Source organism: Anser brachyrhynchus (assembly GCF_964034855.1).
Source record: "Anser brachyrhynchus genome assembly, chromosome: 3".
Taxonomy (NCBI): Eukaryota; Metazoa; Chordata; class Aves; order Anseriformes; family Anatidae; genus Anser; species Anser brachyrhynchus.
In genome coordinates this window covers 105,593,032-105,614,550 of record NC_137696.1, presented here as the reverse complement: position 1 = coordinate 105,614,550, position 21,519 = coordinate 105,593,032, and the positions used below count along the sequence as shown (strand labels likewise).

The 21,519-nt window shown below is 36.6% G+C and overlaps 1 long non-coding RNA gene across 1 annotated transcript; it reads right to left on the bottom strand.

The window, feature by feature from the left end:
- Nucleotides 1-1,073: 1,073 nt before the first annotated feature.
- LOC308192172 lies at nt 1,074-21,340 on the bottom strand. The gene is made up of 3 exons (XR_013948602.1): nt 19,121-21,340; nt 12,268-12,338; nt 1,074-4,655 (listed from the first exon to the last, which is right to left on the bottom strand). It is a non-coding gene; the product is annotated as an uncharacterized lncRNA (long non-coding RNA).
- Nucleotides 21,341-21,519: the final 179 nt, after the last annotated feature.

Genomic DNA, 21,519 nt, shown 5'->3' with positions numbered 1-21,519 from the left:
TTCTTGCTGTTCCGAAGATTAGGGGATTAGCTGCCTCTCTATACCCTGGTAAACATTATTGTGCACTGTCTTGGTTTACTATGCCATGACACATATATGTAGTATTTTGTAGGATAGCTGTTCTGTCACAAACTGATCCATGGGTCCTTACTGCTTCCTCCCATTACTGCACATCAGGAAGTTGTTTCATTTTCAAGGGTGCAAATGTCAGTTGCTTCTTGTTCCATACAGCCTCAGCGAGGTTAGAACAGCTCTGGAAAATGTGCTTGGATCTTCTTTTACTTTGGAGGTTGTGTTAGCCTTTATAATACCTGGAAGATTAGCTCTATTTCTATTAAATCATATACATTGTATTTCACTTCAAATGCTACTTTCACTTCATATAATACTTTACAGGTATCTTTTAAGTATATGTGCAAACACTCCATAAAAGAAAGGTGCCACACAAATATTTCCTGGGATAATGCATAGTTTTGCATGTGATCCCAATGTTGTCATGAGGACTGCATGCTAGGTTTTAACATGTCCTCTAAGTCATACGTAAAATGCTCTAAAGCTAATTATTTTTGTGTAAACTAATATTCAGTGTTAAAATATCTGTCAGCATTAACAATGTCATTATTGTAGCTGACCTATTAAAACATATTGGGTAAGACTCAAATGTCACAGCCCTAGTTTATCCTTGGAAGAAAATAAATGATAATCAGCCTAGTTAGTTAGCAGATTTTATGACAGCAAACAGAGTTTGCAGATAGTATATAAACCACAACAGTACACTGCTATTTTATTTTGTTGCTTTCCCATTTGGAATATTTATAACGAGATAAGCCATTGTAGTGTGAGTTCTTTGCAGAAAATGGGAAAATGTCTATTTATGACTTGTATAATGCACGCTTTATATTCTGGGTGTCTGTAAGAGTTGTGAAGCAATACTGTTCACACAGTTCCCTAAATAATTCTCTGTTGTGATGAGCTGACAGAAGAGTGCATTACTTGAAAGAGTAAACATCAAGAAGCCTCCAGGGGTTCTTTCACTTCATTCATTTTGTATTATCCCATTTAGCAATTGTAGTTACATCTCTGCAGCCCTAATAACTGTTCAAGTGAAGTAATGTTATAGTTCTAAAAGATATAAACCTACTGGGCCAAATATAATTGTATGCAAGTTCCAGTGATGGACATGCAGAATAAAATACATGTAATAGCAAGGGGATGTGTGCTTGCCAAATAATCAAAGTAGAGCAAAACTGACTCACTTCCTGAAGACAGGAGCCAAGATCTGTGTTTTTTAAAAAGGCATTCTGTATGAAATCACAAATAATTACAATTCACATTAACATATCCTGAAAAGGAAAGTCTTCTGGACTACTTGGGAAACTTTTCTTGTAAAACAATATTCTGTAACTTTGTAGCTTCTTTATTGTCTCCTCACAATCTGAAAGTGCTCTTTTTTCATTTGGTGATAGGAAAATAAGAGCTATGCTGAATTTATATTTGTCACTCTCAGTGAGGTAGAAGCTCTGGAGAAGTTTGTTAAGGACTGAGAGCCTGTGAGGCTTGTAGGAACTTTAAAAAGTGTGATACCAACATTGGAAGCCCTTGAGTCCATGCTGAATATTGCCATTGTGTTCAAATAGAATTGGAACTTCCAAAGCAAGAGCACGATTGTGGGTTTTAAGTGTATGTCTCAAAAAAAGCTAAATTCAAAACAGGGCCAACACAAGATTAACTAATAAATAAAGAACTTTGGGTATGCTAAATGGAAGTTTACATGTGTATAAATTCTTTTTTTTTCTTTCTTTTTTTTTTTTTTTTTGCTAAATAAGCTCTTCATGTAGATAATAATAACGGTAACAACAACAACATTTCATAAGAATCTAGCAGCTGAACCATTCATTTTCTTTGTTTGTGTTTAATCATGCTTGGTTACTGGCTAAGGAAAGAGCAAGCAGAGGAGTGTGCAAAAGGAAAAATCAGTAACCTTAGTGTAAAAAAACCCTGCTAGGAAAACTCCCTTCAGTGGAGAAAGAATATAAATGTCATTTGAGGCAAGGGGAAAGAAAGAAGCACTGACTCTACAGTGCTGAATAAATAAGACTCTGTAAACATTAGCTTAAACTGTGTAGAGTAGCAGTTTGTAGCTTTTTATTTACAAGAAACAGTGGAAGAAGTATTTCAGTGCAGTCTGAACAATTTAGCTTACTGCTGTCATTTCTCATCTGGTGCTTGACAATCTGTTAGCTGGATCCTGAATCTCTACCAGGCTGCATTAGCCAAAAGATCTGGTCCCACCTTCACTGCCCATCAGCACAGATAAATGCAACACATCTCTCAACCTGTATAGTTGTTACAGGTCTGGGCTGAAGCACTGTGGGATGAATTTTGTACTCTTTTACTTATACCTTGCCTTCCTCCTTTGAGAAAGAACAGGTCATGATTGAAATTAATGGAGTGAAACTGCACAAGTCATGACAGTAATTTTAATGGATTGAAACTAATATGCTCATTTAAATTAAATTTCTTATGGCAGACTTTATTGGGACCAGATATCTGTTGACGTACCAATAGTACTTCATAATTGAAAATAAAATGTTTTTTTTTTTTTTCTCTTTCTGAGGCTTTGCCAGTACCCTTAAGGAAAATTGTATATAAAGAAGTTCTATTAAGAATAAAAAGGTAAGTTTCAGAAGATTGCATTCAGAATCCAAGTTAAAACGCTTCTCTGCGTCATTCAACACAGCTATCATATCTTATGGCTAATCAGTAAGAATAAAACAGAAGTATTTTTACAATTTAATAAAGCTGTTGTCACACAGAAGAACAACTTTTCACTATGTTAAATAAAAGCTAGGAATTGTAGGACACGTATGTACATTATGCAGCAAAATGATCAAACCCCAGAAACGTCAGCTTTGTTTCAAACAGTAACGTATGTATGCATGCAGATAAACTCAAGCTTTTTGACAAAGCCTGTAAGGCACACTGCTTCAGAACGAATGAATAAAGGTAAGCCAAATGCTTATTTAGAAGCTGTGGAGGTGCTATATTGGAAAAAATATTTAAATGAAAGAGAAACATCCTAACTTTTTGAGTCTAATCCATTAATCTTTTTTCACTTAGTGATATATCTTTGCTGTTTCTGTTTGTAGGGAACTAGCTAACTGCAATTTTTCTGTCCTTTTAACTGATGTATATACTATGAGAGCATGTAAAATTTAATTAATAAATACACATTTATCTGATTTCATATACTGTAACTCAAAGGGAAATTATAGATATGGATGCAAATTAAAATACTTTTTTATTCTTTCTGGTCTGTTATGGCTGCTTACATTTTAGTAATATAGTAAAGTGGAGCTACAAAACTTGTTTTCTGGGCACCTTCTTTTCTTTAGGGGATGCTGTAATATAGGAAGATAAAAGAAGTAGCCTTTAGTGAACCAAAATAAGAGAATGAGCGTCTTTTCTGAACTCAGCTCTTTGACAGAGGCAGTTTAGAGCCAGTGCAATGTTTATGACTATAGTAATTGGTACTCCAGACTCAGAAGGCTACAGAAATGTTTATCAAGTGTTTAAAAGATGTTAAGCTCTTGTGATTAATTCATTTTAATTTTTATGATAAAATACAATGAGAAATTTATTGTACAGTAATATAAACCAGGGATCATTTCTTCTGCTTCTGTAGGTGATTGATAAGTTATTGCATTATTCACAGTACTACTTGACAAGATGCCCACAAGGCAGCATACCAAATGGTGGAGGATCAGGGAAACATTTTATCCTTTACTAAACTGATAAAATAATATGATGAATAGAAGGAGAAGAATGCAAAGTGCTCAGTTACTATGGTGATAAAGGTGATATAAGGACTTCTATAGAAGGGAGTAGGATATAAAAGCACAGGGAATTCTTCTTATTAAATATGCACCAGCTAAGCTTTCTGCCTTGTGCTAGTTTGCTCACATACAGTCTCATATATTCCGTTTTTTAATGTCCTTTGGGTAATTACTTATTTATCTCATACAAATCATCTAAGTAAACACAGGTTTAATATAACTTGTTACTGAAGTTTATATACCTCTTGGGCTTTTAGTGTTGTCTGATTAGATTAAGGAGAAAAAAAACATACCAAAAAATACTAGTTTTCTCAAGTTTCCCCTTAACTCTTATAATTAAGTCCATATTATATGTATTTAATAATACTCTGCTCATATCTACAATTAACTATGGTTCAGCCATATTAACTATGTGCATATTTTCATTAGATTAAAATAAGAGAAATGTAGATTTACAGCACATGTACTGAGCTCATTTTGTAGAAACAGCCATCAAAATATCAGTGATGCCATAAAGGGTAAACAAATCTGGCTTTTAATATTAACTCAGCTTTGAACATTTATCCTGTATACACAATTGAATTAAATTCCTTCTCTTGGCCAGCACATCCCAAACTATAGTTGAGGTTATTTTCTGAGGTTGTATGCATCACCAGTGGTGTCTCTATCATAGTGCATGCAGAATAAATGCGTTTTCAGAAAACTGGATCATGAAAAACATATATAATCCATTATCTTCAGTCACAGTCTACTGAAGTCTTCATCCTTAGTCAGCAGACTAATATATCTGATCTGATTTCTCACTCTTTTTGTTCCCTCCTGAAAACAAATCAAATGGAACAATTATTAATTTACCATGAAGTAATTCACATATTTTACCCTTAGACCCCGTATGATCCTGTCCTTTCTCTCAATATTTTTCAGTCACACCTCTCCAATTTGCTCTTTGGTGTAGCTTTAAATTTACTTTTTCTAGCTCTGAGAAATTTTTACCCCATGTTTAAAGTGTTCTTAAAAAAATAAAAAAATAAAAAAGTCAAGCTTCTATTTGTTTCCTTAACAGAAAATTGCAACACTTGCATCTTTATTGAAAAACATTCTTAACTAATATTGCAACAAACGTCTTGATCCCCATATATACTTAAATAATGATCTCTTTATTTAAGCAATGAGAAGAACGGCATTTTCTGGACCACCACCAATGAAATGAGTGCTTAGAAAATCGCATCCTCAATTTCAAAGCATTATTATATTGGTGATATAGAAATATTTAATAAAATAATGCAGAAATATTAATTATATTGTTTGTGGATACTTCAATAAGAAAAATAGCAACATTATCATAAATCATGAATATATTCATACATTCATATAACTACCTGAAAGGAAGGTGTGGGGAGCTTGGGGGTCGGCCTCTTCTCACAGGTAACTAGTGATAGGACTAGAAGGAATGGCCTCAAGTTGCACCGGGAGAGGTTTAGGTTGGAAATTAGGAGACATTTCTTCTCAGAAAGAACAGTCAGGCATTAGAACAGGTTGCCCAGGGAGGTGGTGGCGTCACTGTCCTTGGGGTATTCAAGGAAATGTTGGACCTGGCACTTAGGGACATGGTTTAGTGGGTGGCATTGGTAGTAGGGTGATGGTTGGACCAAATGATCTCGAAGGTCTCTTTCAACCTTAACGATTCTATGATTCTATGATATTTATGGCTCATTTATTTAAAACTTCTATTTGCAGTATGTTTAGCAGTAGTCCTATCATGGTAAAGAAAGAAAAATAGATATACAGGTTTCTGCCCAACATGTTTGAAGAAAAACATAACGACAAAATATTCTTATGTACTTTCCTTTTTGACAAATAAGCTTTATTATAACTTTTGAGATCTCTGATTCAGTCTTCTGAACAGCTGAACATTACAATATATATACATGAAGAAAACTGGAAAGGAAAACCTTTTATTTCCATAAATACATATAAAAACATAATTTCATGATGGAGCAAAAAACAGTATAGAATTCGTCAAATCCTGTTTCATTTAATTCTCAGCTTAAATCTAGAGCTGCAAACACTTAACCTATGAAGCTGTGGGTGGGTCATGATTCAAAAGATCAAGTGCTAATAAACCAAACTTTCATTTCAGTCAGCTTGAGAACCACTGCATTACATCTCTTCTTACTTTGTGTGGAGTTCAATATAACAGACTTTCTGAATATATACTACAAACACATGAAAAAAAAAACAAAAAACATTTCCTTTCAATTGATGTGTAGAACTCAGAACAGTTTTCAACACTGGTTAAGCCTCTGATAAATCAGAGAAAACAAAAACTAAAACAAAAACACATTTTTATAATACTAATTTTATAAAACCACCTTAATAGTTCAAGGCAATAATATTGTCATTACGTGGAAGGAAAATAAATGCATGGGTTAAATGTCTAACTGGAGGAAAGTCCTATTTTTTGAATTCAATACAAACCTTTTATTTCAACTGATAATTATACTATTGAGACTTTGTTCTGATAAGCAGTCTTGTTTGCCATCCTAGCTTCAGGCTGCTAAACACTTATTACCTCTTTGTTTGATTGGATTTAATTTTCCTTACTAGGTTAAGCTTTCTAATATAGATTAACAGTGAAAGTGAACAAAAGTAAACAAATCTTTATGCTCTTGAGATTGTGAGAGACAAACACATTCATCATTTAAAGGACACACAATGGTTAATGTAGCGCAGTGTGTGCCTCAGACAATCTAGGAAACAGTTACCATTAAATTTCACAAGCGTACAGGCTCCCAACTTGTAACCTAACTTCTTGTTAGGATTTTGAAATTATAGGATATTAATTTGCTGTTACGTATTTATTAAAGCATGTTTTGCTGTCATCTTGCTGTCAGTAAGAATTATCTCAACTATTCACTTCTGCTGCATGCCCCGGGGATGTTTATACAGACATTCAGTCTTACAGTTCTTATATTTACTTATCTCAGTAATGTACCTCCATCTAATTCTGGTGGTGGAACTGATGGAAAGAGTCAAATGAATAACCTTATGAAATCATAGATTCTTAGAAAACACAGCCTAGAAATGACTCCAAGAAATCATCTGCACCACATTCCTGCTGCCAAGTAGTATTAATTCTATCCTAGCTTTTTCAATTTATGTACCCCCAAAAAAATTCCTATGGAGGTCTGGCTCCCTATATAGGAAATGTAGGATTGCTTTTCCTACTTCCTGTTTTTAGGAGTTTCACAATCAGTTCACAGCCTCAGAGAATCTCAGTTATTGCAAACATATGACATTAAAACATTCCTGATATACATGTGCTCAAAGTGTTCTAAAAATGTAATTCCAGCCTGTCATTTTTTTAAAATATTTGATTACTCTTTCATCTAAAAGATTTCCCATGTGTCTGAAAGTCCTCAGCTTCACAGCAGACTAATAAAGGCAGTCACTGTAAGTCACCAGTATTTCAGAGGAAAAGGTATTGAAAAACAAGGAAGCATTCAGCTTCCACAACTACTAAATCCATGCCCTCCTAGCACAGATATGGAGCAGAGATTCATTGTTCTGTTTGTTTTCAGCTCTGAACATACACCAGCAGAAATACAACAGAGGCTACAACTTCATTGCATATAGGTCACTGAACATCCATGAAAGACTAACAATTTTCATTAATCACTGACCTGATCTCTATTCCAACCAATAGTCTAAAGAGGAAAGATGCCACAATTCTTTCCTAATAATTCTAAAGGCTCCGTTTCCTCAGTAAAGTTAGCAGTAAATCTTCAGAGATAGATGATTGTCAAATTATTATTCCTTCTTCTTGAAAACAGAAGTGGGTCCTATATTTTGAGAGTATCTGTTTCTACATTATTACAGCTCAAATAAACAAGGTCTGGCTACAACAAAGCTATCTTTCTTGCCCTGAGATCATTGCAAAAAAGAAAATGAATTAGAAGTACAAGTCAGCAGTTTCCACCTGGGCCAATCTCATTAATGAATCACTGTAAAGTGTCTGGAAAAGCTTACAGCTTTTCTGTTGGACTCTCTCATGGCCACAGCACACTTTTTGGTCCTTAAATAGAGAAATGTGGCACACCACCTCAAAAAATTCCCAAGCTGAGACTGTGGGGTGCTCAGAGGTTGCAGTGAAGGAAATACCACTTTCTACTTGCTGTATTGTTAGCCTTCCTCCTTAAGTGTCCTTGAACATCCACTGTCAGAGACAGAAAACTACATTTTGGTCTTACTCAATGCAGCTATTCTTGTGGTCAGTGTGTCTGAGAGTTAGCACTTTATTTAGCTAGCAAATGTGGGTGGATAAATCTTGCTATAGGCTTGGAAGCTCTTGAATACCTTCCCCCGGTTTTACAAAGACTGACCCCATTTTACAGGTTGGTTTTCACCTTGCATCAAGAATATTACCACAGTGGATATTGTCTTTCATTCAGCCACCCAAACCATTCTCTTTTGTGAGCTGTTTCTATAACATACTTTTTTTAGACACCTTTGATTTCTTGTCTTGAGCAACTAGATGGAGCTAAATAAGATGCAATGATCTAAATGTATTGACCATTGATCCTTGTGCAGCATGCTATTTTTCACTGGGACGCTAGTATCTGTACTTCAGGTGCTTGTAGAAAGATCTCTTCCTGTAATATTTGTCTCAGACTTCCTGTTGAGTTATAATGCTTTATAAATATAAATTCATCTCCATCACAAGTGTTTAAAATAGGATGTAGCACAAAACTGATGAGGAAAACATAGTTTATTCCACAAATAGACTATCTTACGTTTGACTTTTTTCAATGATTTACCAGTAAATAAAACTTAAACGACTCTTGCTACTTAACAAGTACTTAACAAGTAGCAAGACTTATAACGCTTAGGAAGTGTTACATGTAATCTTAAGTACGATGCTTCACTCATCTATTTATTACAATGAAACTATTTTTTCTTGCAAGGAAAGCAGAAGAAATTTTTACGGCTTTTGGCTGAAATAGACTCAATTTTCTTCATTGCAACCTATATATAGTTATTTTATTTTTTTCATAGCAGCCTATATGATGCTACATTTTGGATTTGTGATTAATTCAATGCTGATAACTCTGATGTTTCAGTTGTTGCAGAGCAGTGCTCACACAGAGCCAAGGACTTTTCTGCTCCTCATGCTGCCCTGCCAGCAAGGGGTTGGGGGTGCACCAGGAGCTGGGAGGGGACACAGCCAGGACAGCTGGCCCAAGGGATGTCCTACACCATGTGGTGTCATGCTCAGCAATAACAGCTGGGGGAAAGAAGGAGGGAGGGGGGAATGTTGGGAGTGATGGTGTTTGTCTTCCCAAGAAACTGTTCCGTGTGATGAGCCCTGCTTCCCTGGGAGCAGCTGACACCTGCCTGCTGATGGGAAGTAGTGAATAGATTCCTTGTTTTACTTTGCTTGCACACATGGCTTTTGCTTACCCTAGTAAACTGTCTTTATCTCAACTCATGAGTTCTCACACTTTTACCTTTCTGATTCTCTCCACCATCCCACTGGTTGGGAGTGACTGAGCAACAATGTGGGGCTTAGCTACTTACTGGGGTTAAACAACAACATGATAATAAATAATATTTTAATAATAATTATAATAAATACAATAAATTCCCTATAATTATACCTGTTGATCTGATGAAAGCTTTCCATTAATACTATTTTTTAATTAAGAATATATATATATAGATTTCTTGATAATGAGGATACCTCCCCTGTGACTCTTTTCACCCTAAACTTCCTATTTTAGACAAAAGTATTGGAATAAAAGGAAGAAACAGAAATTTAGAGCCAGTGCAATGTATATGATATGAAACTTATTTATAAATAAATGTATATGTAAAAAATGAATAAATAAATGAATACAGACATTTGAAAATTTGTTACAAAAGTCCAGCTGACTTCAAATGGAAATTTTGCCTTGGCAAAATGGGGTCTAGGGGACATTTCAGTCTAATAATTTAACATAAGTTGATTTAACACAGCTAAATTCCTTTTCAGAATGGTAAAGGTTTACAGATACCACCAGAAATGGGCAAATAGTTTTCAGGCAGTTTGTATTTGTCATTTTAAAATACGAATAAGTACATTACATGATTAGAATTCCTATTTTAAATAGTTCAAGAAATTTATAAATTTAAAAATACAGTGTAATATTTTCAAGCACAGCAGTTTTTGCTTCAAGATTATTGGATATAAAAGAATATTTGACTTCCATAACCTTACCATACTGTCTATATTGTTGGTGAGATCATAATCCTATGCTTACTTGGAATTCAGAATGGTATCATTCATAGATTTGAAAGCCTTTTCTTGAGGTTGCTGTAACTATAAATATTGTATGATCTAATGCTAGGTAAGAGAGCTAGCAGCAATTGCAGTTTTGACTCCATCCAAATTACTGGATAAACACCGTTGAGCTTGGTGATGGTTTTGGCATCAGCTTTTATGGGAGGGCTATCAAAGGAATTGAGAGCACTACTGTCAGCACATGCAACAGGGATGCTCAAGGCTCCCAAAGGTATTTGTCTGCCTAATAGTGATTAACTATGGGAAACAGATGCTTAGGAAAGTATAAGATTCATAGCTTCCTTTGTATTATGTTTTTAAAAAATGTCTATGGTGCCATACACTTTGGCAGGCATACATACTGACACCATTGGAATCCACGTGCCCTTTAAAATTAATTAAATATCATTATCAATATCAATATAGCCCTGGCAAGGACTATTGGGTAGAAGGAGTGCAGTGGAGGATTTCAGTAACATTCAGTGGTTTAAGGGGAAATGTGAAATTCTAAAGGGTTTCTTTGCAGACTCTGCTCTTTTAGGTAACTGAACTGCTGAAATGAACAGCTGCCTTCAGCCATTCTTTCCTGCCCCTGCGACACATGATGATCCAAGATAGATGGTAGGCCTGGAGCTGTGGCAACACACAGGACTCTCATTCCTGAGTCAGGATTAGAATGATTCATCTTGGTTGGCTGAAAAACGGGGATTTTGTCACACATAACAGAACACTCAAAACACAAAGGTCCTGACATTACTTTTCACTGTATGCCAGAGTGAAAGTTAAGTTCTTCAAAAAGGAAATAAGAGAGGGAGCTACAGGCCCACATAATAATGTTTTCTGCTATAGAATCATAGAATATCCCGAGTTGGAAGGGACCCATAAGGATCATCAAGTCCAACTCCTGGCACCGCACAGGTCTGCCCAAAAGTTCAGACCATGTGACTAAGTGCACAGTCCAAACGCTTCTTAAATTCAGACAGGCTTGGTGCAGTGACTGCTTCACTGGGGATCCTGTTCCAGTGTGCGACCACCCTCTTGGTGAAGAACCTCTTCCTGATGTCCAGCCTAAACTTCCCCTGCCTCAGCTTAACACTGTTCCCGTGGGTCCTGTCACTGGTGTTTACAGTGAATAGGTCACCTGCCTCTCCACTCCCCCTCGCGAGGAAGTTGTAGACTGCGATGAGGTCCCCTCTCAGCCTCCTCTTCTCCAGGCTGAACAGGCCCAGTGCCCTCAGCCGCTCCTCATACGTCTTCCCCTCTAGGCCCTTCACCATCTTCATTGCCCTCCTCTGGACACTCTCCAACAGTTTAATGTCCTTTTTGTACTGTGGTGCCCAGAACTGCACGCAGTACTCGAGGTGAGGTCGCACCAGCGCAGAGTAGAGCGGGACAATCACTTCTCCCTCGACCGACTAGCAATGCCATGCTTGATGCATCCCAGGATATGGTTGGCTATACTTCAAATATACTTCAAATCAGGCACAGGGATTGTGGGCTTTATCCTGTTCCTTCTCACATGCTGAATTTGAAAAATCTCTAGGATGAAAGCTTTATTGAAATGGATCTGTATTTGCAAAATAGTATGAATTCAAGGAATGATCATTTTCCAATTTAAAAATCCCACAGTAATTTCCCTAAATTCCCAACTAGTTTGAATATGTTCGTCACATATTGGGCATACATACAGGATACTTAGAGGTATCAGGCTTAGGTAGCTGGGTCTGCTACCACTCAGTTTGGGAATTTAAAGCCTACTAAAATTCTTTCCCGAATATTACATTTACAAACAGGTACAGAAAAAAGCTTCTCACAAGTGCTCTTACAGTTTCAGCTTCATTATCTAGTTTTATAGTTTACAGCCTAGAAAGTTTTCATCAGACTGATTAAAACCTCTTCTCTGTAAAACTGTGCATCATGTTTAGAAAATATGCATCCCACGATTATGAGCTCCTGGAACAGAGCTCTGACCATATGTGCAGGAAAGGCACAAGCTCTCCAGGCTGGATGCAGCCATGGTGGTGATAGCAGATCTGCGTGTGACACTGAGCATATGCCCTGCCTTTAAGAGTGACTGTTATCCCCTCCCTGTCCTGGGAAACCCATCATTACCTTCAGGCCCTTGTATTTCCAGAGGAGTGGTCACACTGCCCTCAGGTATTCACACCAAGCACAGTCGTTTGCTGCAGGAAAAGCAAATGTGCAGACATTTGTGAAGACTCCACTTCCTCAGTTTTTAACTCTACATTTCCATTGGCTACAGACTACTCCCCAAACCTTACTGTCGCAAAATTCAGTAGTTTTGCCTGATTTATTTTTGTAGAAATTGGCCTTGTGTCCCCAAAGCTTTGCATTGAGCTTTACAATGTTTCTTAAACTAAGCTTAGAGCCACTAGCTGCACCATGGCATCCATCAGCAGAGACCTGCAGAGCCCCCTCTGGTTCATGGCACAGTGTAGGGGAATAGCTATCCTCAAAATGGAGCCAAAGCTGAACCTGCTGCTCTTAAAGTGGCTGTAGGGGTATGTCTATGTCCCTACCACTAAATAAAATGGGTCAGACTCCAGCCACTCACCTGAAGATGGCTTAGTGGTATGGCTTGCATCCATTCAGCTAAAAGCCTCTTCTTCCCCAAAGCAGGGCAGCACTGCCCATACAGCCCCCTGGAACAGTCCCAGGCTATTCTTGGGCTGAGTCCAAGCACTGTCTGGGAAAATGATCCCTGTCATGGGCCAAAATTATATCAAGTAATGCACAGGACCAGAGAAAGAACTTATGCCCTGTCCCGTTCACAATCAAAGGCGAAGCCCAGGAAAGGCCAAATATTGGAAAATGCTGTCTGTGAATTCAAGTCTGGAGGAACAGCTCATATCAGTTTACTTGTATACACCCATGCTGATTTGTTAGTAAGCTCTAGATGCATTCAGCTGGAGCTAAAAGCTAATTATGTGTGTGTTTATATAAAAGTTATATGTGACATCAAAGAAATTAAATATTCATAATGACAGCATGAAAGAATTTCATTTATGGCTAAATGAAATGTTTAAAAATAAATGAACAATGTATTCTAAAAATTAAATACCTGTTTTCTCCAACCATGTCCCATAGCTTAGTTAAACAACTGGGAATGCTTCATTTTAATTTTGTGCATTGATTTCAGATGGCATTAATAAAATATATCCTTTTACTGTAAATTATTAATAGAATTTGTAAACACTAACAAGCATCTGAAACCTCACAACCATTCAATGTACCACCTCAACAAGAAATCAACAAGAATATTTCCCAAATGGAAAACAGGTACTCTTGCTAAAAATCTGCATTTTTAGTTACACAGCAAATTCTAAATTCTTCCAGAACACTCCCCTCTGCCCAGAACCAGCCCAGTCACATATATTTCCTTGACAGATGAGGTCTCATCTCATTTCATTGGATTAAATAATGCTTGCAGGAAGAAACACCAACTAAAGACAATAGCTGTAGCTGTACTTTTATTTCACTTATCCTGCAATACTTTCATTCATAAGCGTTAAATTGGAATTGCCAATATTAACTTACCAAAGAGCTGGCGGAAATGGTTTATGTTCTATTTATCCTCAAGGGCCCAATTCAATCATAGCCCTGTAAAATGTCACTGACCCACTTCATCAATTACTGAGGGCAGGTGTGGGAGCTTTATATTTCTGCCTATTGTACCAGTCAAAGACATCTTCCACCTTTTTTTTTTTTTTTAAATTTATGTGATAACCTGCTTCACAAATTCTGTAAGCTCCTTTGCATTGTAACATTTAAAAGTCAACTTCAATTACACTTAAATTCAGATTTACAAAACAATTCAATTCTTATAGACCTGTTAATAGCAAAGAATATACATTGTTGGGAGAGTTTCAGCTGCAGTTACAAAATGCAGCTGAGAAACTTTAGAATAACCATAAGTGGTTTTGTTTCAGCGTTCTTTACTTGAAAGTGATATTGCAAGATTTTGTAACTTGGAAGTTATGCAGATATTTTCTAGCAAGGTGGACAGGTATTTCCTGAGGCATACATGTCTCTAAGAGGAAATTCTGTTGAATATTTGCTTTCCAGAAGGTAATACCATTTTATAAAGACTCATCACCTATTATTTAGTAACATTTTATCGTATACAATTTTTTTTTCGCTTCCTGTTTTCAAAATACATTTAAAATTCAAAGGCGATGAATGCTTGTAAAATGCTGATTACACTGAGTGAAAAATTACAAAATTTGAGATATACTTCAGATAAATGAAATATTATCTGTCTGCCTGGGGAATACATTTCCTGAGGAAGTTACAACAAATAAAAAAAATAAAATCTTTTGTAATTTAAAAAATAACCTCCTCCTGCCTGCCAGAGATAAGAGATATTTTCTTATAATGTATTCCAATACTTTTGGTTCACCTTATCTACCAGCAGGATCACACATTTAGATGGGATTCATTTTCTGTAATTTTAACACATAAAAATAAGATGTGTAGTTCAAGTTAACCACTGACACTTAATAGAAACACAAAAAGCATCTCTAGAGGGCAATTCATTCCATCCTATGACAGATGTCATTCCACCACTCAGTAGCTATTTTCTCATATTGTTTATCTGCTGCATAAAATTGATCTCAGAGCCATGATGATTGTCATCTTCCTCATGCTGAAATTTTCCTTTCACACATGAACTTCCCTACTTGCACATGAGTCTGAATCTCCAGCCAGCTACTTCCCAGCACCACATTGGGTATCTGACAGGTGATGGTAATCAGCAATACAACCAGCCTGGCTTGCTTTAACCAGCCATGTAAGGCTGCCCACAAGGAAAAAAAAAGGCATTTCCTTGATACATCTCTGGCATCACATAGGTGACCACAAGGAGGCAAGAATACTATTGCTGATGGAGCTGCCTTGGACAGGGGCAGGATGTTGTGTGGCTTTTGTGAGTCTGAGATACAAAGGTGGCCTAGTCCAATGATGGTACAAGGTGACAATCATGTGAGGAGGTGTCTTCAGTTAAAATATCAGCCCCTGAAAGAATGTAAATGCAGAAGGAAGAAAAAAAAAAAGCAGTGATTTTTTTATGACTGAAAGTGATAAAATAGTAGTTCTTACCCATCAGCAGTTATGCAGCATGCCCAAGAGTAAAACTACTGTTCATTGAATGGATCACTGTTTTCACTGTTGTTTTTAAGTAATGGTGTTTAAAAAATAAAAATAAAAATAAATAAAAATAAAAATAAATAAAAATAAAAATAAATAAAAATAAAAATAAAAATAATGTCAGTTTGAATTCCAGTCACTATTATATTCTTACCAAAAATGCTTAGAACGTCACTTAATTTATTAAAAGATTGTTTGCAGTTTTCAAAACCAGATGACAGTAGAAAAACAGATTTTTTTTTCTCTAGAACTAATGTTTAATATTTCAGTTGTAGATACTAACGTGTTTATGTGAAGCAAAGTAACTGATGCATCTTAGCTGTTCCAAATCTTGGTATATAAAATAATTAGAACAAGTCATGTCTAAAGGTCAGTGAAAACAAATCTGCTCACGTTATAAAAACATCTGCCTTTAAAAAACATGGAAAGAAGCCCTACCTTGGAAGTGAGATGGCCACTATTAACGATATGGAAAGAAAAAGCATGCCATTGAAGTGCAGGACCAATTTCTGTATGATTTTGAGAAAAGGCAAAAAGTAGCTCTAAGGGTAAAATAGACCATTGGTAGCTGACAAAATACAGGTCTTATTTGTCTTCCTTCTAGGAAAAAATTCCATGGTAAGCAGAGATAGCAATTTTGGGAAGTTCATGTTGGCCTTTCAACTGTGCAAAAAGGGAGGTAAACGGAACTCTAACTCTTATTACCCCTTCTTTGATCTCTCTTTCATCCATCATTAACAAGTCACTGTTCTCAAAGCTGTCACTATTTCTGCTTTTGAAGACCTTGTTCTTCTGCAAAGGAACCATTGTTAAAAAGCATAAATCCCCTGACAGACAAACTCTAGCCTCGCTACACTTTCAGGGACCCCATTCCTCCATTACAAATGCAATGGCTTCATGGGCATTAGACCCCACTCAAGTCCACTGAGACACCATCTCTCTTATGTTCCTGTGCCCAGCTGCCTCGAGCTGTGAGGTGCAGACAGCACCCCAAGCTATCAGGAGGTTTGTGCTGCCCACAGAAGAACCTAGAATTGGAAACAGTAGGTTTCACACAGGTGCTCAGCTGGCAGGTGGTCACTAGCTAAAGAAAGCTGCAATACATTAAAGTTGTATTATGTCATCTGGTTCAGCACTCAGTTGAGGAGGATTTGTTAAGAATGCACAGAAAACTTAAAATATGATCAAAAAAAATTTTGTGCTGAATATCAATTTATACATAAGCAAAAATCAGTACTGGGAAGCGGTACATTTCAAAACGCTTTAATTCGCTGTTAAGATCCAATATATATATATATATGTTTATATACAAGATATATATATATATTTCAATTAAATTCTGGCCTTTCTTTCACCAGATGTACCACTCAGACAATATAAGTTGACAGACGAAAAAGCCTACATAGAAAACTGAAGAGGAGAGCTTTCTCTAAGCAGGAATAATAACTGACCAAACTACTTTTAAATTACATCATTGCTGCTCTATGTAAATGGTAGATATTAAATATCTGTTTACAGGAATAGTAAAAGTGCAGGCAGTTTAATAAAATGTCTTGGGTTAGAGTGAGGTAAAAGATTTTGGTGTAGCATATGGGACAGCAAAAACAAATATAAGGGGCTGCTGTTTAGAGCCTTTGAATGCTCCAGCAATGGGATCTACCTGAGCCAACAATGCTCCTACCTAGTCGGTGTATAGTACTTCAGACTTACTAAGTGAAGCAAGTGCATTTGTGTATGTCTGAGGCTGTTTAGATTGGCCTTTGAGCTAATTAATTTGGATAGAACATTGCCATGACACACTTCCACAACTTCTACTGTCAGTGATGGCTTATTCAGTTCTAAGAAGAGGGTATCCGTTTGATAAACCACCAGACTTCAGTTTTCTGACATGAGCTCATTTGTAATGGTATTGTCTCCATCAGCTGAGGAAAGCTGTCCTGAACCGTGGAGGAATATGATATGGCAGACTTCCTATAGCACCATACAACTGGCAATTCCTATTTAATTTATATTTGTAATGCTGCCAACATGCATCCACTAAATCTGAGGGATGGATTTTCTGATTTGTTTTATATATCCTAATTTATGTTATGACATACAGAGATATGAGTAAAATGTATTAGTGAGTAACATAAATGTAACTGCATATTGTATTGAGGGCTTACATGATCTGTTTTAGCTGATGTCAGTCCCTTTAGTGCATTCAAATTTCTCAGTGAAGTTTTCCATCAACTGGAATATGAAACAAATGATTGTCTTTTTTTTTGGCGTGCTTAGTTCTGACTAATCATTTGCTTTTATCGATCCCAAAGATCAAGCAGCAGGAAATCACCAAACAAATAAAAAGAAGAATCACTTCTGAGAGTGTTTCCAGACACTTGATGAATCAACATTATTATCTGTACTGTGTCCTAGGAATGCACGGTGCTGTACAGTGTTAACAGCAAATGAGCCCATAGAATCCACCTGAAATTGAGAAGATTGGCATTGTACTTTATTGGCATCAGAAAAAGCACAGAAGGAGAAGAAAGCTTAAGCACAAAAAATTTATATATTTATATGAAAGCTTAAGCACAAAAAATTTATATATTTATATACATATGGTTAGCTTACAGAAAATGTATAGCTCCTGCTTGAATGATTTTTCAACTTAGTCAAAGAATTGCATCAAGCATTTGAAATAGCATAGGATGCTAAGAAATGTAACAAAAGAATTTTAAAGTGAAAAAAAAAAAACAACTTTATCACTTAGTTGTGATAGGTAATCATACAGGATTGTAAATTTATTTGTGTTATTTGATTAAATGTATAAAACTGAGCTTTGAAATAATCCAATGAGAAGACATTTTAGTGCAGAAAAGGTGAGGGCCTTTTATGCATAAGGATTTTGTCATATTCCATTTTATTAACCTCTAGCATCTATTACAAAGCATGTTTTGGACCTCTTAGGGTTCTCTAAATCCAAATATTGGATCCATTCATTCATTCAGTTGATTCTAGGACTGATCTGTTACTTATGTTTCTGGCATAACACCTAAACACCAAAAAGCCATTGTAGATAGCAGGTCAAAGGCAGTGATTTTCCCCCTCTACTGCATTCTTGTGATACCCCACCTGGAGTACTGCATTCAACTCTGAGTACTGCAGCATAATAAAGACAGACCTGCTGGAGCGAGATCAGAGAAGGGTCTTGAAGATGATCAGAGGGCTGGAGCGCTTCTGCTACAAACAGACAGCATGGGTTGTTCAGCCTGGAGAAATGAAGCATCTGGGGAGACCTTATAGCAGCCTTCTGGTAGCTAAAGGGGGACTGCAGAAAAGCTGGGGAGGGACTCTTTGTCAAGGTGTGTAGTCATAGGACAAGAAGTAATGGTTTTAAATTAAAAGAGGGGAGATTTAAGTTAGGTATAAGGAAGAATATATATGGAGCATCTCCCTTATGAGGAAAGACTGAGAGACCTGGGTCTGTTCAGCCTTTGGAAAAGAAGACTGAGAGAGGATCTTATCAATGTTTATAAATTCCTTAAGTGTGGGAGACAGAGGGATTTGGCCAACCTCTTTTCAGCCCCTTCCCTGGAAGTGTTCAAGGCAAGGTTGGATGGGTTTTTATGCAACCTGGTGTAGTGGGAGGTGTCCCTGCCCATGGCATAGGGTTGAAACTGTTCTTTAATGTCCCTTCCAACTCAAACATCTCTGTGATTCTATGATACCCTGTGCTGTTCTCAAAAGAGACACAGAAGACAGAAGAGTTGTATCACTTATCTCTGCTGAAATGTTGTTGTTAACAATAGAAACTCACCAGTTCTTCTGAGTCCACTGAAGGCCTACAGCTGCACTGGAACCTGTTGATACAATCCTGCCTTTTGATCAGAAGTTCTATCCAAGACAAGCTCTGACTCCCTTCTTTTACCATCTCTTCTTAAAGCTCTTTTCAATTATCTGTCACAAAATATGTAAAATTTTCTTAATCTCTATTAAATACCAACAGCTAAGTAAAACAACTTTTACTGGGAAAAATAGATCAGAACAGGTCAACTTAATATGCCTAATCTCATGCTTGTCTGTAAATGAGTTAGATGGTTCCACCTGGGTTTAATTAGAGTACCAGAAAGTACTATGCCTCTATTGTCTTTCCCATTCTGTCCTCTGCCCTACTGAAAGTGAATAGAGTGGAGTTACCATCCACTACTGTAACTCATCTTTGCCATTTAACTGTCTCCTGAGGTACCTTGTTAAACAATTTTGAGTTCCACAGAAACTGCACACTATCCAAGATCTCCATTCCTTCCTGGCTTAGAACAATTATTTTGTTTTCTGGTTTTCTTTCACACATAAAAGTCTGCCAGCATATCTTCCTGAAGGTGAATATAGACAAAATATATTTCTCAGGTCTTCTTTATATCTTCATGTGGATTAATTTCAGCTCAGGAAGAGCCTTCTATTGTAAACTGTTAACTGCATATCATATTTTTCTCTTTTCTTGGTCTAGATTGGAGGTGTCAACATCAAAACTGTTCAATCCACTTTCAAAGCTGCAAGCAATTTTCATAACACATTTTTTTACATTATTCCAACTCTGTATCAGACATGAATCATGGATGGATTAAACTAATCTGTCACAAGTTCTTAGTGGCGACAGAGAAGAGAAGGTTAGGAAGGGGACTGGGGGGAAGGTGAGAAGTTCAATTGCTTGATATACAGAAGTATGAGGCTAAGACAGAATTTGGATAGATTAAGCAGCTTGCATCAGAAATGACAGCAGCAGCTAAAATAAATGTAAAATGAACACTGAAAAATAAAAGAGAAAGAAATTCAGAACAGAAACTCAGTGAAAACAGTGTTAAAGAAAGATATGGAAAAGAAGAAGAAAAAAAGAAAAAGGAAAACAAAGAAAAAAAAAAGAAAGACCAAATAAAATATTAAAGGAATAACAAGAGTGTCAGGACAAGATCATGAAAACAATATGAGTAGGGAAGAAGAAATGAAGGACTGTAGCCAAAGGAAGGAAATAAAATTTAAAAGAAAAGTTCTGACTTCTCTGTAGCATAATTTAACACTGTAGTCAAAATGATTAAATGGGAGCTTAGGGGACACAGCAGTGCAGTGGAGCAGAAAAAGAACTGAAAAAGGAACCAACAGGAAGGAGATCAAAAGGTTCCAAAACTTATAAAAAGAATAGCATGGAATATTGCTACTGTGGCATTGTGGGAATTCATATGGGATAGTTGCATCCAGCTCAGGAAAGGAAAGGAAAAGGGAAAGGGAAAGGGAAAAGGGAAAGGGAAAGGGAAAGGGAAAGGGAAAGGGAAAGGGAAAGGGAAAGGGAAAGGGAAAGGGAAAGGGAAAGGGAAAGGGAAAGGGAAAGGGAAAGGGAAAGGGAAGGGAAGGGAAGGGAAGGGAAGGGAAGGGAAGGGAAGGGAAGGGAAGGGAAGGGAAGGGAAGGGAAGGGAAGGGAAGGGAAGGGAAGGGAAGGGAAGGGAAGGGAAAGGAAAGGAAAGGAAAGGAAAGGAAAGGAAAGGAAAGGAAAGGAAAGGAAAGGAAAGGAAAGGAAAGGAAAGGAAAGGAAAGGAAAGGAAAGGAAAGGAAAGGAAAGGAAAGGAAAGGAAAGGAAAGGAAAGGAAAGGAAAGGAAAGGAAAGGAAAAACAAATTTAGGTCAAAAATATCATTGTAGGCAATTCTTTATAACTATTTCAGAATTTGTGTCTGTCCATCTCAGTACCTTTGTTTTCTTATTAATACTACTTGACAACACTTATCTTGCTTTTCTGTTGGGGCTAAAAGACATTTTCACTGTGTTTTACTATAGTAAGAATATGGGAACTGCTTCCATAGTAGTGAAAACTTTCTAAAGTGGTATTGGAAGTTACACTACAGCTTACAAAAAGTTTCACAAAATGTGTTTTCAACTATGGAAAAGAGTTGATTTTGGTTTGCATTTCTTTTTAATGTCATTGGTCATGTTTGTATGCAAATCACCATTATGTAATCTAATCCCTCCCATCTGTGAAGTTATTTAAGTTTATGATATGAACAAAATATGATTAAGAATATGATACAGTGTGATTAACAAGCTAATGAATTCATTGCTTTATATGGGTCCTTTCTCATGTGATGACGCTGCAAACTAAAGTCTTTTAAAAGCTATGAACTACTGGTTTTAACTACACTACTGGCATTTAAAGTTCATAGCTAGAACC